This window comes from Panthera uncia, chromosome D1 (genome assembly GCF_023721935.1).
Source record: "Panthera uncia isolate 11264 chromosome D1, Puncia_PCG_1.0, whole genome shotgun sequence".
Taxonomy (NCBI): domain Eukaryota; kingdom Metazoa; phylum Chordata; class Mammalia; order Carnivora; family Felidae; genus Panthera; species Panthera uncia.
In genome coordinates this window covers 100,087,302-100,103,885 of record NC_064808.1, presented here as the reverse complement: position 1 = coordinate 100,103,885, position 16,584 = coordinate 100,087,302, and positions in this window count along the sequence as shown.

Sequence of the window (16,584 nt, the reverse complement as noted above, 5' to 3'; positions counted from 1 at the left end):
ATATATATATATATATATATATATATATATATATATATATATAATTTTTTTAATATCTATTTATCTTTGAGAGAGAGAGAGAGACAGAGAATGTGGGCGGGTGAGGGGCAGAGAGACAGGGAGACACAGAATCTGAAGCAGGTTCCAGGCTCCGAGCTGTCAGCATGGAGCCCAATGCAGAGCTCGAAATCACACACTGTGAGATCATGACCTGAGTGAAGTCAGGTGCTTAACCTACTGAGCCATCCAGGTGCCCCAAGTGTCCAACTCTTAATTTCGGCTCAGGTCATGATCCTGGGGTTGTAAGATCAAGCCCCATGCATTAGCTCTGCACTGAATGTGCTTAAGATTCTCTTTTTCTCTCTCTCTCTTTGCCCTTCTCCCCCATTCATGCTCTCTCTCTCTCTCAAAATAAAAAAATAAAATAAATAAAATAAAATAAAATAAAATAAAATAAAATAAAATAAAAATAAAAATAAAACAGGAGCGCCTGGGTGGCTCAGTCGGTTGAACATAGGACTTCAGCTCAGGTCATGATCTCACAGTTTGTGAGTGTGAGCCCCATGTTGGGTTCTGTCCTGACAGCTCACAGCCTGGAGCCTGCCTTGGATTCTGTGTGTGTGTGTGTGTGTGTGTGTGTGTGTGTGTGTGTGTGTCTGCCCCTCCCCAACTTGTGTTCTGTCTCTCTCTCTCAAAAATAAATAAACAAGAAAAAAATTTTAATAAAAAAATAAATAAAACAAAATAAAATAATAAAAAGGGGATGGCTAAAGGTATAACCCCAGGAAAATTATTCTTGTAAGACTTTCCAGGTAAATAAGTTCCACATTATGTTCAAAACTTTCTGTTGTCAGAACAAGAATATCGATTTGGAGTCATGAAAATATGATCACCTCGCTCACCAACGTCCATATGCCGCCTCCATCCTCCTCTGGGAGGCTCCTGCCTCATGTGTAAGATCTCCAAACCAGTCCCCAATCAAGGAGCATTTAGTGAGCACCAAATACCTACATGGTCACTGTCAATACTTAGCTACTTAGTCCTGTCTCCTGGAGCAGGGATGGATGACTTAACCCTACTGCTACGGACTGAGTTGTGTGCCTCTCAGATGCCTATGTGGACGCCATAACCCCCAAGGTGATGGCATTTGCAGATGGGGCCTTGGTGTTTGGAGATGGGGTCTAAATACCATGAGGACAGGGTCCTTATCGGAAGAGACACCCCAGGCTGCCCCTCCTCATGCCGTGTGAACACTCAGCGAGAAGGCAGCCATCTGTAAAGCCGGGAAGAGAGCTCTCACCAGAACCCAACCCAAGCTGGCATCTTGATCTCAGGCTCCCAGGCTCCAGAACTATGAGGAAATTAATTTCTGCTGTTTAAACCCCCCAGTCTTCGGTACTTTGCTAAGGCAGCCTGAGCTGACAAAGACACCTGCAGAAGGAGAGGCTGCCACTCCCCCAGAGAGTCACCCTCATCTTCCCTGTGCGGCAAGGGGGGACGACCGCAGCTCCCTGCCCTTCCCAGCAGATGCTGGCAGACGAGGCGCCCGTGTGCTCTGGGGCCTCCTAGGCTTTCTGTTCTTAGCTGCCCTGGTGTGTGGGAAAGAGGAAGGAGCCCGGAGCATGGGGGAGTCCACAGTGTGGGCGGCCCGCAGGCCTCGGGCCACGCCTGACCCACATCTGTCTCTAGCCCCCATTGCCCTGCCTCAGCTCAGAAGGGCAACGGTCTACTGGAAGATCTTCCAGATTCGCCCACCCTGGTGATCAGTTCTCCTTAGCACCCAGACTGCTGTGATGGTTACTGTCTTCAGAGCCTATACAGCAGACCTTCCTAACGAGATATCTGGAGTGAATCGAGGTGTATGGGGTTATCAGGGCAAGAGGACCATGAAGCGGTCATTTCCAGCCTCCGGGGCCTCCGCCACTTACCCTTTGGGCTTTACATATGTTACCATTGTCTGTTTGTGCCTTCATTTGAAAATTAGCTAGCTGTCTGGTTGAGGAATGTAGTTACCGCCCAGATAGCTGGGGCCGAGCTGGCCCAAGAGTCTGCCCCTGGCAGTCCACGGACTCCCACCATCTGCTGCACTGGGGCAGGGGAGTAGAGTAGAGAGTGGAGGCTGTGGAAGGGAGGCTCCACAGCCTGCAGATACAAACTGCTTCTCGCAAGTACGTTTTGGAAGAAGAAAACTGCTTTAAAATTCCACAGTTCAAGGCTGACCCCCCAAACTGACCTTTTGTCTGAGGAAAAACTTGGGGGCTTACAGTTGCCCTTGGTCCTCAGCCTGGTGGGGTAACCCGGGACCCTGGGGGCAAGTTGATTGGTCTGGGAGGAGAGAGGAGAGGGTTCTGTCCTCTCTCTAGATTGAGTCCTTTCACCAGCAAAACCTGGGGGCTCTGGGCCCAGAAATGAGGCCTAAGGAAACTTTGGTGCAGAATAAACTCAAGCAACCCGGTTCCAGGGCGCTGCCTCCCCAGAAAGTTTGGCATTTGAAGGCGTCAAATTGTCTAATTAAAATTTAACAATCCCTTATCAGGCTCGATGGCGGGTGAGACACTGCTGTCTTAAACACATCATTTTCCCTCTTTTCTGAAACTTGAAGCATTTCAATGAAAAAGGAGGGGTGAGGGGGGGGGTACTTTGCATTTGCATTTCAAAAGCAGCTTGCCTGAGCGACTGGAACTGGAGGGGAATTGGGAGTGAGTGGGTAAGGGGTTCCTCCTCCTCCAGATGCAGTTCCAGCCACCCCCTGCTCCTCTGCAGGAAGGTCCAGACCAAGACTTGGGGGTGGGCACGTCCCCTGGGCCTCCTGCAGCTCCTCCTACTCCAAAGGGAAACCAGAACAGTCTTTAACTAATGCCCTCACTTACTGGGCCCAGGAGGGCAGTCTCAGCAGGCGGCAGAGGAACCAGGGCCTTGGATTCCCAGGGCCCTAGGCCAGGCAGCCCCAAGGAGAGCCTTCTGGGCCCTGGCCTTCCATGGCCAGGCATGAGGAGGGAGGGCCAGCAAAGTGATGGATGCTGTCACCTCCAGGCAGGCCCAGATCTGAAGGGAGAGCTGGGTCTGGCTCAGCTGCCAAGAGTCATTCTCGAGGGAAGAAATGCCCATTGTTTTGCCCCATCCTCCCCTCCTGGGCCCAGGTAAGGTCCTGTACCTATAAATTCCTAGGGTTCAGGCCTGGGGCGGAGTACCTATTCCCTCCTGGACTCCCTCCACTGCTCAGGACCTGGGGGCAGCTGTAGGGGACCAGGTTTGGACAAAGTGACCTAGATTATCTGGGAAACCAGCCCTCCAGGGGCCTGAGAGGGTGAGTAGGCCACACACTGACACCACCCACTCTGTTCCCCCTCCAGATCTGGAAACTTCCCTAGTCCAACCCAGAATTCTGCAGGGACAGTGAGGGAGCAAAAGCATGGGCCAAGCAGCCACTCGGCAATAGGGCTTCGATCTGTTCATCTGTGGAAAAAATTGCCCAGGTCTCCTTAGAAAGTGTGCAACAGCTTGGATGAATCTCTTCATTCTTGTTCTCTGGCTGTGTCTGGAACTGCCTCACAGGAGCCAGGCGGGGGGGCACAGTCCTAAGAATCATCAGTGGGAGTGAAGTCCCAGCAGCACCCAGGAGCCTCCCCACTGCTCCCTAGAGCTGAACCTGGCCAGGCAGCCTGTTGCCTCCTACCTCACAGCAAAGAGAAGCTGGCCTCTGGTGCTCACTCAACTTCTCGTCACCAAGGCCACAAAGCCACCAGCAGCATAGGTACCACCTGCTCCCCGCTCCCGGCTTTCAGTGTCCCAACCCCTAACCAGGCCCAGTCCTTCCACAGAGGCTCAAGACCCCAGAGTCCCAGCCGGCCCCCTCCTCCCCCTCCCCCTTCAGGACAATCCCTTCTCCAGGGAAGCGTCTCTGAGGCTCCAGCTCAGAGCCATCCTCTCGCGTATGACGCTCACAGCACACGTGCTCCTTGGTGGCACTCATCACCATATAATTAAGTCACTTATCTAATTATTTGTTTAATGTCTGTTCTTGCCAGCCTGTGAGCTCCACCAGTGTAAGGATCACACTCATCTTGTCTCTTCACGGTCTTCTCACTTTCCAGCATGGTGGCAGCCATACTGCGCACTCGGTAAATGTTTGAGAGGCATCCGTGGGATCCGGTACCTCACCCCAGTGTGAAGGAGCCGGTTTTTTCTAGTCCCTGATGGTTGTTTCTCCCCTGGATCCTTCTCGAGGAGTACCAGTAGCCTCCCCTAGACTCCTTCTCTGGCCCTTTGGGTCTGGGTCACGGCGGCAGCTGGCATTGGTTGCCCAGCTGGCTGGGGTCCGTTCAGGGAATCCTCCAGGTGTGCCATCACTGGGGCACAGAGGGTTACAAGCCATTGAAAGAAAAAGAGAATGCACGTGTGTAAAGGCAAGTGTAGGTGTGTGGGGAGGTGGGGAGATAACGCGAATTCTGTGGGAAGGGATGCACACAGCTGGTGGGGTGACTTCTGGGCTCCCAGAAGGCCTGGCGGGAGGCGGGGCAGGGGTTTGCAGTGTCTACATTAGCACCCCACGGTGGGGGTGAAGTCCCAGCAGGCCAAGGTGACCGGAGCCATTTCTCACACAGCACTAACCAGAGGCCATAAAACATCCCTAGGGAGCACGTTGCGTGTAGCTGAGATTCACAGCTCACCCAAGGAGCTGTAGGGGGGTCCCGGGGAGACGCTGGAGCACACACAGCTCCTCAGCTGTGGGAAGGGGCCCCCGCGTGGGAACCTTCTCCAACAGTAGAAAGAGACCAGCGCTGAGCGCGACTGGGGCCTCCCTACCCCTCATGCTCTCATCCTGGATGTCCACTCTGCATTTCTTCTTCTTCCCAAGGTGGCCAGGTGCCCCGGGTCTGCCCAGGGGTCACTGGGAGTGTGGAATGCCCTGAGAGGCTGGGACAGAGGAGGACATCAGGGCTTTGAGACCTTTCCCAGGTTCACTCAGGGCTGGGCCCAGGGCCCTGAGGTCTATGGTAGGGTGAGGCAGGCAAAGGTCTGGAAAGACCCAGTGCATGCAGGAAGGGCTTCTGCCTGACAGTCCCATCCCTGTGCATTTTGAAGGCTCCGTAAAAATGTCTCCTCAAAAACTGTCAAAGTGTCACAAATTAATTAACTGTTAGCTGGGAGTGACTCAGTGTGGGGAGGGGGTGGGGAGAGAACACTCCAGTAATGCTAAGCGGGTGGTGGTGGTACTGTTCTCTGCGTGCGTGCGTGTCCTGCCTTTTGATTAAAAATCCTCGCAGCTCAACGCTGCGCCAGGGCCGGGGCGGCTCACTGGGGCCGCGCACGTGCCGAGCAGAAAACTGGCAGGTGGGAAGAAGGGCAGAGGGCGTGGGGCCCGGGGCCCCCTCCCCGAGGGAGGGAACACAGTGTGGAGAAGGAAGCCTCTAGAAATTGTTCAGATCTAAATTCAGAAGGGAGCCCACAGGCTGGCACTGTGTCTTTTTTTTTTTCCCCTTCTTTCTCTCTTCCTCCCTTTGCAAGTCCTCCCGCCCCTGCCCCCAACACCAGACGACACAAATTGGGAAGTTGAGCTTGCCCTGAGGGCTGGGTCACAGAGCCCAGGGGGCAGGTATGCGCTTAGCCAGACTCACCAGCAGGAGCCTGAGAGGAGGGAGGGCAGGTCTCAGACCAGCCTTCTTGACCTTTACTTTAATTTCAGGAAAGAATTGAGAAAACATGCTCTTGAAAGCCAAGAGGGAGACAAATCCTGGCCCTTATTGCTCTGGAAGAAGGAAAAACAGTCCTTGCTCTTTGGCAGAAAATTGCTTTGCTTTATGAAAAGACACCCCTGTTCATGAAAACAAAGAGTGGGTGCATCCCAATAGCAGCTGACCTCCACCATCACACTGCTGGGAAGCCTGGGGAAGCCCCTCTCCCCGTGTCCCCCATCCTTCCACAGCAGGCTGGCCCTGGGGACAGTGGGGACACTTCTTTTCCACAAAGGAGAAAGGAGCTCTTTCCTAAATGGGGGGCAAAGGGGCGGGGGCAGCAAGATTTCACTTGCACAAATACCTACTTCGTGTCTGTACCTCAAAGGCAAATTGAAGGGATGCAATTAGCAAAATCCAGCTTGTGGAAAATGTGATAAAAGAAACTCGAAAGCCGGATCGGCCAATTATAATGTGGGGAACTTACGTGATCCTGATTCAAAGAAACCAATTGTTAAAGATCCTTGACATTCAGGAGACAATTGAAAATTTGAAGAGTAGATTTGGACGCTATTTGGGAATTACTGCTAACACTTTCTAGGCGTGGCAGTAGCATTCTGCTTAGTTTTTGTAGAGTCCTTATCCTGTAGGGATACACACTGAAACATTCGCCGATGAAAGTGTATGATGTCCACGATTGATGTGAAAAGAAGAGGGAATGACAAATGGAACAGCTATTATTCCATGCTAGTCACTGTGTGAAGCGCTGTGCACGTTATCATTTCACTTCATTTGCACAACAGCCCATGAGATTCGATATTATTTCCGTGTCTCGGATGAAGAAACAGGCACAGAGAGGGTGAGTAACTGACCCAAGTTCACGCAAGTGGGTCATGAACACAGACTCCAGAACTCAGACTCTTCCTTCTATGAGTTGAGTCTGGGGCAGCGTGGCCCTGAGAGTGGGGTGGGGGGAGATCTTCAGCTCAAGATCCCGGATGCACCTATAGGACGGGGACCTTCATCTTAGCTGCACACAGGGTTCCTTCAAGGGCATGTCCAGGGTCGCACCCCAGCCGGCTGTCAGGTCTCAGACTGGGGTCTGCAGGGCCCCACACGAACCACTCACAGCCTGATAAACAGGGAGGTGGAGGTCCAGGCCACACGCAAGTTTCCTCAGAGTCCTGAGTGCCCTCAGTCAATGACGTCGTCCAGAAAATGACACTCTGGGAGTGAGTCTCCAGGGCATCAGCCTGCTCAGTGAAGTGAGCCCTGAGGGGGACAGGACGTGCTAAACTCCAGGTAGAGCAGAGCAGTGTGGCCGAGAACAGGGGTCAGCTCAGGGGCTGCCTCTGGGTTCACGCCTTCAGGCGGGTCCAACCCCACCCCTCGGGCTCCTCCCTTGTGTTTCCTTTCATTCCATGGGGTGTGGAGCCACCAACAGGGACAGCATCCTGCCCTGCTTGGACTCCTGGCGTCTCACTCAGAGGAAGGGCACCATGGGCAGAGACACAGAAAGGAGCAGAGAGGCACCTTCCCTGCCACAGTGACAGGCTGCTGTCCCAGACAGAGGCCCTAACTTCCTCTCCCACACGACGGAAGTAGGCGGGAAGGACAGCCACAGCGGTGGGCACTGCCTACCCTTCCCCCATCCCATCCCCATCCCCACATTGGAGCCTTTTCCAAGCAGCAATGACCAGAATACAAGGAGGAATAGCTTCCTTCTCTCTCAGGATTAAAGAAAAGGAGCAAATGCAGCCTGCTATTTTTTTTTTTAATCAGACAGGCAGACAAATCTGGCTTTCAGTCTGACCCCCCCAACACTTGCTAGCAGTGTGGCCTTGATAATGCAATCATTCTGAACCTTTGTCTTCTCACCTGCAAAATGGACACAATGACTGCTGCCTCACTAGAGTGGCTGGGAAATTAATTAAGAAAATGCAAATGAAGGGGCCAGTAAGTGGTAGATGCTTAATAAATGGCAGCTAATATCATTAAGACTGCAGCCTTAGGCGGGGCGCTTCGGTGGCTCAGTTGGTTAAGCATCCGACTTCAGCCCAGGTCACGATCTCACAGCTCATGAGTTTGAGCCCTGCATTGGGCCCTGTGCTGACAGCTCAGAGCCAGGAGCCTGCTTTATATTCTGTGTCTCCCTCTCTCTCTGCCTCTACCCCACTCACTCTCTCTCTCTCTCTCTCAAAAATAATTAAACATTAAAAAAAATTTTTTTTTTTAAATAGACTGCAGCATTAGGATTCAGCTGCAGTTGCCAAAGAGGGAGGGCTGAGCTATGTGAAGGTCCAGACCACACACCGGGGCAGTGATGAGGGGCCCCAGGGGGAAAAGACCCCAATTTCTCTGTGGCCCCCGACACTCTGAAAATCTGGAGACTCCAGCCATACCCAACATGAAGTAACCACCCACCAGCCCTGAGATAAAATGTCGGGGGTGCCTGGCAGGCAACTTTGGGTAAAGTCTTCTCAGCATGTGCCATGTGGATTTACAGCAACTTTGACCCTCCCCTCTGAACCTCTGAGAAGACAATGCCTACTTGACCTTCCTGGTAAATTCTAAGGCTACAATAGCTACCAGACACCTCTGTTCTCGCAGGCGGGGGTCGGCCAGCCTACAATAAGAACTGGTAGACTGGAGAGCAACCATCAGCACTGCACCCTCTCGTCTAATCTGGCATTCGGAAGGATAATCTAGTTCCCTCCGATGAGTCACTTCTCTGATCCTCAATTTAATCACCAGCAATAATTTAATCACGAGGGCAGTCGTAGCTAATTTCAGCCAGTGGTGGAAGAACCAAATAAAATGATATGTTTCAAAGCGTCTTGCAAACTCTAGAGTCCTACAGAAATGTTAGTGTGTTATTATCACATCAGTGGAGACCTTTCCCCGGCCATCTGTAAATGGATCACACCTACAATCTCATTAAAAAGCCATGGTGGTTGGTACCATTTGATTGTTATTCGCAGGTGTTCTTGGTACTTACTTTGCTCTGTGTCTGCCCCATCTCTCTGATGTGTCCGTGAGGCCTGCTGGGAAGAAGCTGTCTTAGTCCTGAGTATGTCCTTAGACTCTACTGGGAAGCCTACCGGCCTGATCGGTGTTAAGGAGTGTCTGTGGTGCAGGTGGGCACCGAGAGCAGCAGCGAACAGCTCTAAACAGGGCGACACTACCTTCCCCGTGGGCTTATTTGAACGTTAGGTGAGATACATCAAGCATACCCTCTGGCCCAGAGGAGGCACTCAGTTGTTCCTATTCTCTTGCTGGCCAACCTGGAAAAATGTACAGAATTGAATTTTACTCCTGTAAGGAACCTTAAATCTAATCTATTTCACAGAATAAAAAACTAAGAAAAGTGAAAAGACCCATGCAAGTTCACAGGGCTAGTTCTCCAGTTCACCAAGATGGCCAAGACCCTCAAGGTCGCTAGACAGGCCCCCTGCTTTACGCGGCTCTCCGTCTGTTTCGTGGAACCTGCTCAACAAAGGCAGGTACTAGCTTCCCCCATCACCTGCAGCTGCATCTTCAAAGATAGGAAGTCAGCTGGAGGAGGAGAGTGATTCTAGGGGCCCTCAGGGTATCTCCCCTGAGTCTCACCTGAAGTCACCCAACTTATGTGCGTCTCACCTGAAGTCACCCAACTTGTGTGCGCACATCTCTCCCATCTGTGTCCTCAGCAGAGACGTAGGCGTGCAATCTCCACTCAACCCTTCTCTCTCAACCTGTCCTTCTAGGGGCTGCCTTCACAGCCCGACGCCTGCTGTCCTCTGGATATCGGTGAGGCCATGCACACCGCGTGTTACCTAGGTGCTCACGGATGGTGCACGATGTGCAGGAGGCAGCCAAGCACCCGTTAGTTTTCTTTATGGGGCTGCTGCTTCCTGAAACAATGTTTTCGGGAGGCTTCCTGTCCCATTCTTCTCCAGGAATGTGGGAAAGGTCCGATCCTCTGGATTTGTGCCTCAGCAGCCTGACGGGGGCAGCGATGGAGACAACAGCAGAGGCAAGTGGCCCTAATTCAGTAGTGCTCCCCCCATCCCAAAGACGGCAGAGGGGGGCTGCTCAGCCAGAGGACTGATGGGTGAGCCTAGCACCTGCTCACCCCAGATGGTCTCTGGATAACTCTGACCCAGACACCCACCTGTGGAAGGAGGAGTTGCCGTTGGGAACGAAGGGAATACCTCTGGCTGGAGCCGCCACCCTAGCTTCCAATCCTGAGAATTTCTGAGGCAGAACATAAACACTTCAGTCTTATCTTGGGACTCCTGGGACACAGATGAGCTAAGTTTTCTGAGCCCGTCATGGCAAACAACATAATGTCGCTAATCAAACTTCCTGTGCGCCCACCCAATTTGATAAATCAGCCTTTTGATGCACTAAGTGAAGATGAATTAGCAGTAATGAGGCTGTGACAGCTCCCGAGGCACAGGCTGACGGGGAGCTTTGATGACTGAGGCAGGAGGGCGGGGGGTGGGGGGGGGGAGCTCTTCTCAAGGATCAGCTCGAGCTGCCAGGTTCGTGCAAATAACCCGCCGATGCCAAGGCACCTCGGCTTTCCCCCGCACATCGTGTGCTCTCACACACAGAGTCACCATCCAAGAAGTGTAAGCCAGTGTGTGTCTGAGAAACAGAGTTCGCTACCTTCCTACAAGGAGCCACATGCCATAAGCCCCAAGCCAGTTAACAGCTTGGGATGGGTCAGAACATGCAATCAATCCATTTTGTTGCATGGGGGAAAGGCAGGCTGGTGCAAATCCTCATTTGCAAGGCTGCTTGCTACTTAGCTAAAGTCCCCACTGGCCCAGCAACAAAGACTCAGCACTAGTTAGCTAATCCCTTCCATACCAGAAGTTGCAAACTGGCAGCCTATGGGCCACATTTAGCCTGCAGATAGGTTTCATTGGGCTCATGGAGAGAGCATTATTGAAAAACTGTAGTCTACTGCCAGTATTTAAAATTTGGAGATTTTATAATAAAATAGGTCTCTAGCTTCTCTTTAAAAAAGAATCACAAGATTTTGGAAATACTGGGTTAGCATTCTTGCAAGGCAATAAAAGCCTGGGGTCAAGTAGAGGCAGTTCTCTTTACATGGGGCACACACTGATTGAAGAAGGCAGAGGCCCTCCCCAATCAGAGGAGGGCTCGGCTCATGGGGAAGGGGCTGTGTCTGTACTCCAAGAACGGAAGCTATATCTCCACCCTGTGCTTTCCCACCCCCGAGGGCACCCCAAGTGCCCCAGCATGAACGGGGCAAAGCCCCAAGTCACTGGCAGAGGCCCCTGCCTCCTATCACTGTGTCCATCCCCAGCCAGCTGGGGCACAGTGCCCTCAAGTTTGCCCCAGTCCCCGCCAATCCTTATAGCCCCACACTCAGCTAGTTTCAGTCCATTTATATTTACCTGCCAAGCCTCAGAATATATTTAAGTTTGAGTCACCTGTTTTATAACAGTTCCCAGGGTAACAAAGCTGCTTATATATTGCTGAACTACAAAGGCTGTGTCTGAAAGATGCTCCAGTGTCCTCTTACTTGATTCTCACCATCCAGGCTGGTGGTGGTGGGAAGATGGGCACTATCAAGGTTGGGGAGGCTTCTGGAGACACAGGTAACTTTTGAGCAAAGCAGAGTTCTTTCCTAACCCTCGCCAGCCCTGCCTGGAGACTTCAGCCCTCTCTATGGAGGCCCCTGTCCTACTGTTTCTGAAGCACAGCCTCCCTTGGGGTCCTTTCTGCCAGCTGATGTTTAAAGTGATAAAATAAAAACAAATCTCTCTCCCCAAAGGTTGCCTTTGCTCCAGCCTTTCTATGACTGATCTCCTAATTATATTTGTGGCCCAGGAAGTGCTAATCTCTTCAGCAACCAGAGCGTACAACACAGGATGAAACAAAACATCCCGTAAAAAGCGAGGTCTGGAATTTTCTGCATGCACCAACCTGGTAGGCAGGGCTGCTGAGGATCTGGGACAGGTGCCCTGCTGGTCTTGGCTGCCTTCCTTACTCTTCAGATGACAGACTCCCTGGGGAAGACCAGATCCCCACCCTCCTTCCTTATCTATGATTCTAACAATATTCCAGGATTTACTGGAATTGATGGAGGGGAGGCCCAAGGATCCTGTCCCATCCACAGTGGATGGAGATGACAGGAGACAGGTGGACCCCGCTGCCTCTGGTAACTTCAGCTCCCATTTCAGAGAACAACATCTTGATTTCTTTAAGAGAATGATGCTCAGTGGTCTCTGCTTTCAAATTCCTTTCTTGCTTATGATCTCTGAGGCCACGTCCTCCAAGAAGTCTCCCGTGATTTCCTCCAGGGAGACTTGCTTGTTTATCTCTCTTCAATCTCACAGCACACTGTTTGTTCTTCTTGGTGCTTGTGGTGTGTCTGTCTCTTCCCCTCCCCTGTGCTCTTTTAGGGCAAGGTGTGTGTCTTACTCCTCTTTTGCTCCTCCAGCAGCTAGTAGGAGCAAGTAGGATGAGTAGGAGCTCAACCAGTGGTAAGTAGGAGGGAATGAAAGATCACACACTCTAAAGCCTCTCCAATGTCCCCCACTTTGGGGGACACTGAAGTAGTCATCACTGTCTAATCCTCTTCTCAGGAAGGGATGTTGCCGATGCCCATGGCACACAGCACACTCAGTCCAAGGAGCTGGGCTCTGCCTATCCTCCCGGCACACCTGGGGAGCCACATGCCCACCAGGCACTTAGATCTGTTCCCAAACCTGCTCATGCTACCTCTTCTCATTGCCGTTCATCTGGCTCACCCTTTCACAAACAACAACTATGAATACAAAACCAAAGTAGTGATTCCATACTAAGTGGAATGCACCGGGGAAATTTTTTGCTAAAGACAAATCACTAGAAAAAAAAAAAAAAAATCCTCACTAGTTCTATGTGCATGAGATAACTCTAAAAATTCTGAAAATCTAGCAGTCTACATTTGTATTGTTTCACAGGTTAAATCTTTGCATTCAAAAGCAAAAGTGAAAATACTAGAAGTTGTGGATAAAACGTTAAGGCAATACTTAGACAAATAAGAAGCAGCCAGACTGTAATCGGTGGATTGTACGCAGAGAAAAGACCCAAGATACACACAAATGTTTGGTAAATTAATGCATATGAATGTTCTAAAGAAATGAAACGTTCGAAGTATCACTGTTAAAATGAATCTTGTCTTTAATGGATTTCTTCAACTGGTCACCCACCCCTACCAGACAAGAGGGTCTCCACTGTATTGTGTGGTGAGTACCTTAGCTCTGTCTGCCTGTTTTTATTTTTTAATTTTTTTAATGTTTATTTATTTTTGAGAAAGAGAGAGAGACAGTGCACGAGCGGGGGAGGGACAGAGAGAGAGAGGAAGACACAGAATCCTAAGCAGGCTCCAGGTTCCGAGCTGTCAGCACAGAGCCTGACGCAGGGCTGGAACTCACGAACTGTGAGATCGTGACCTGAGCCAAAGTCGGATGCTTAACCACGAAGCCACCCAGGTGCCCCTGTCTGTTTTGAGTCAGCCTACCAGGAGGGCTACGTGGCCCCACCTTGGTCTTCCATAAAGTGCTCGGCTGCCCTTTGCACTCCATGGGACACCTGCAAATGGGGGCTCATGGGGATTGCTCCCTTATCAGCATGTTTGCTGAGCTCCTTTTATACACAGCGCCCATCAGGAACTGAGGACATGCTCCTGGGGACAGGCACTGGGCAAGCCCCTAGTTCTCGTGCAGTTGACCAGCTCCATCAAGCACCTGGCTCGACAACTGAGGCTCAGAGGCGAGCACAAGCTGGACAGTGGGAGTCAGAAAGAGGACACACTTTTGCAGAGGGGAGGTGACATGGCTAATGTGACACACGAAACAAGTTAACTGCCTCCCACTTTTGTAGCTGAATGGGATCTTTCATTGAATTCAGCAGAATTTTTGGCAAAAGCAAGGCTCTGGCAGTCTGGAGAAACATAAGAAAGTGAAAACATTTGAAGGCAAAGCTATAGAACCCTGTGCTCCCACTCCGTCACAAATGTTTAAAACAGGGGTCACGCATTCCACAAATACCTGACCAGTAGCCTTCAAAAATCTCCAGGCCAAGAAAGACAAGGAAGTACCCCAGAATGGAAGGGACTAAGGACACAGGATTAACTAAATTCAACATGGAATCCTGGATTAGATCCTGGACCCAAAATAAAGGACATCAGTAGGAGAACTGGCAAAATGCAAATCAATCCTATTATTTAATTAATAGTATTGGAGCAATGTTACTTCCTGAGTGTTGATAGTTGTACTCTGGTTAGCTGAGATGTTAACATCAGGGGAAGCCAGGCAAAGGGCAGACAGGACTCTCTGAGCTAATTTAGCACAACTTCTGTAAGTTGAAAATGATCTCCAGGGAAATAGGCATCCCATATGGTCAGGTGGGAGGCCCCTAGGGTACCCAGGTGTCTGTGCGAAGGGGCTGGGCCACAGCTCCCCTCTGCAGGCAAGGATGCTGGAACTCCTCCCAGGCAAAGAGGAGGCTCCCCTGGCCACTCACCCAGGGATGGAGCGTGATAGAGCATCAGGTATGTTTCAAGCTTCTGGTGCAAGGGGCAGGAGGCACCAGAGAAAGAGAGGCAGGTTAGTATCTGCCCAGCGATTAGTGTTTACTTCTGGTATCCTAGTCACCCACTGTGTTCCTTAATTTGCATACCATCCCCATTCCTCTGAGGTCCAGAAAGGGGCCCAGCTAGTAGGTGGCAAAGCAGGACTCCAAGCAAGGGCAGCCCTTCCCCAGAGCCAGCGCTGGATACGGAGGTGCTGCAAAAGCCAGCCATGGAGGCACCTCCAGAGGCCTGAGTCTGTGATTCCAGTAAGCTGCCCACTCTCCGGGTCCAGCAAGTTTTCTTCTGTGTCCGACCCACTCTCCACAGGGGTCTGCATGAGTCCTGCTGGGACACACAGACTCGGTTTCATGCGTGGGCAGCAAGTGCAGGGTCTTGGGCTCCACCCGCCCACTCACCCTGATGACAGATCCGACTGCAGACCCCAGAGCTGCTTCCTGAGCTGAAGGGCCCTGGATCCCACCCCTGTATCCTCCCCTTCCATTTTCAGAGAGAACTGCTCTCATTCACAGCCGCAGCAATGACAACTTCAGTCACAGTAATGGTATTGCTGTTTATTGACCGTTCGCTGCATACCGGATACTGTTGTGCACTTCACACACCTTTCTTCTAATTCTTAGAACAACCGTGAACGGTGAATATTACTAATGCTTGCACTGCAGATGGAACGGGTGAGGCTGAGGGCAGTTCATTACCCAGTGGGGCTGTGGCACAGCGGGCACGAGCCTGGCTGTGTCTACTCACGGAGCCACTCTTCCCCACGGGGCTGTGAGGCCCCCGCGTTCACGACACCCTTAGACGTTTGACCCACACCACTGCCCACATCACTGCCGAGCCTTGTGACGGCACAGTGACCCCACTTACAATGCAGGCAGATGCGGGTAGTTGCGAACACAGGAAGAATCCTAGCGCCTATCATGCAAATGCGTGCGGACATTGTGCTGCCTCTCCTGGAACAAAGGGCCGCCTGTTCCTGTAATTCCTGTAATTCCGCTGGAAAACCCCATGACCACACAGCTAGTCAATGGAGGATCTGGGGTTCGAACCCAGGCCTCTCTGGCTTTCCAAAGCCCTCGCTCTTTCTGCCATCCCCAAAGGCAGGTGCTGCTGGCCTCACCCACTGGTAATGCACAGTCTGGAGGAAGCCCTACTGGGATATGGAGTCGCACTTGCACCCTTCAGGAACCAGGTGTCTGTGGCAATGACAATGGCACTGTCTCCAGAAGGAAGGCATTTTCTCTGTGTTTCCAAAGTAGAAGGGGTTCGCAGGGAACCATCCGCATGTCCCCATCTGCCTGCCTGCCTGCCTGCTACTTGCAGACCAGCTGGCATCACAGAAGCCCTAAGTGGCCACCTCCACTCTCGACTGGAGCCTTGACTGGAGCAAGGCTGGGTCTGGCCCAAGAAACCGAGGTGCAAATGCTGAGCAAATACAGATCTGTGGAGGAGTCCCCAGGACACCCTGCTGTATTCCAGAGCCCAAGGAAGTCCAAACCCTCCCAATTGTGCTCCACCCTCCAAAGATAGCAGGCCCTGCCCACCTGTGCCTGGGCCAACGCTCGGGCTGAGGGTAGGGGACCCACCACCTCGCCCCTCCCTGTTCTGCTCCCCACAGTCCCCACCACTGCCTCGCTGGCAATCCCACAGGCACTGTGATGCTGGGGTGTTTTTTTTGTTTTTTGTTTTTTGTTTTTTAATCATGAAATCCCTTCCCATCCCTGTGCCCTCAGGTTCCCTATTGACTTCGCGATTTCTGGCACATCCCCATTGCACAGAGTGCCCGGCATGGGGGGATGGAAGCAGCTGTGAGAACAAGAGGGAGAAAACTTTACTGCTTTTCCATGCTTCCATTCCATCCTCTAAGAATTAAAGCAAAGCAAAGACGGTGTTGCCTGTTCCCAGCACTCAGAGCATGCGAGCCAGTCAGCCAGGGACCTCACCGTCCACCTTGCTTTCCAGCACGTAGGCTCTGGGCTCCATGGGCAACAGGGATGAAGCAGAGCTCTGGGGTTGAGTGTGACCCACCACACAAGGGCCTGTAGGGAAGGAGCTCTGTCCCCAGCTCTGCCCGCATTCACAGCTGTGTAACCTCAAGCAAGTCACTTCCCACCTCTGGGCCTTGGTTTCCTTTCCTGATAAATACGTATGGCCGCCCTAGAGGACCACCAAGGCTTTGCCCTCCCCACCCCGGATGATGTGATCTCCAGTTCTGCCCATGCTGAGGGGCCAGTGGTGGAAGGAGTTTGCTTGGACAGCACAGGGAGTCCTCCCCGCGTCAGGCTGGGGACAATCATCTGCTATGGCTACTGCATGTTG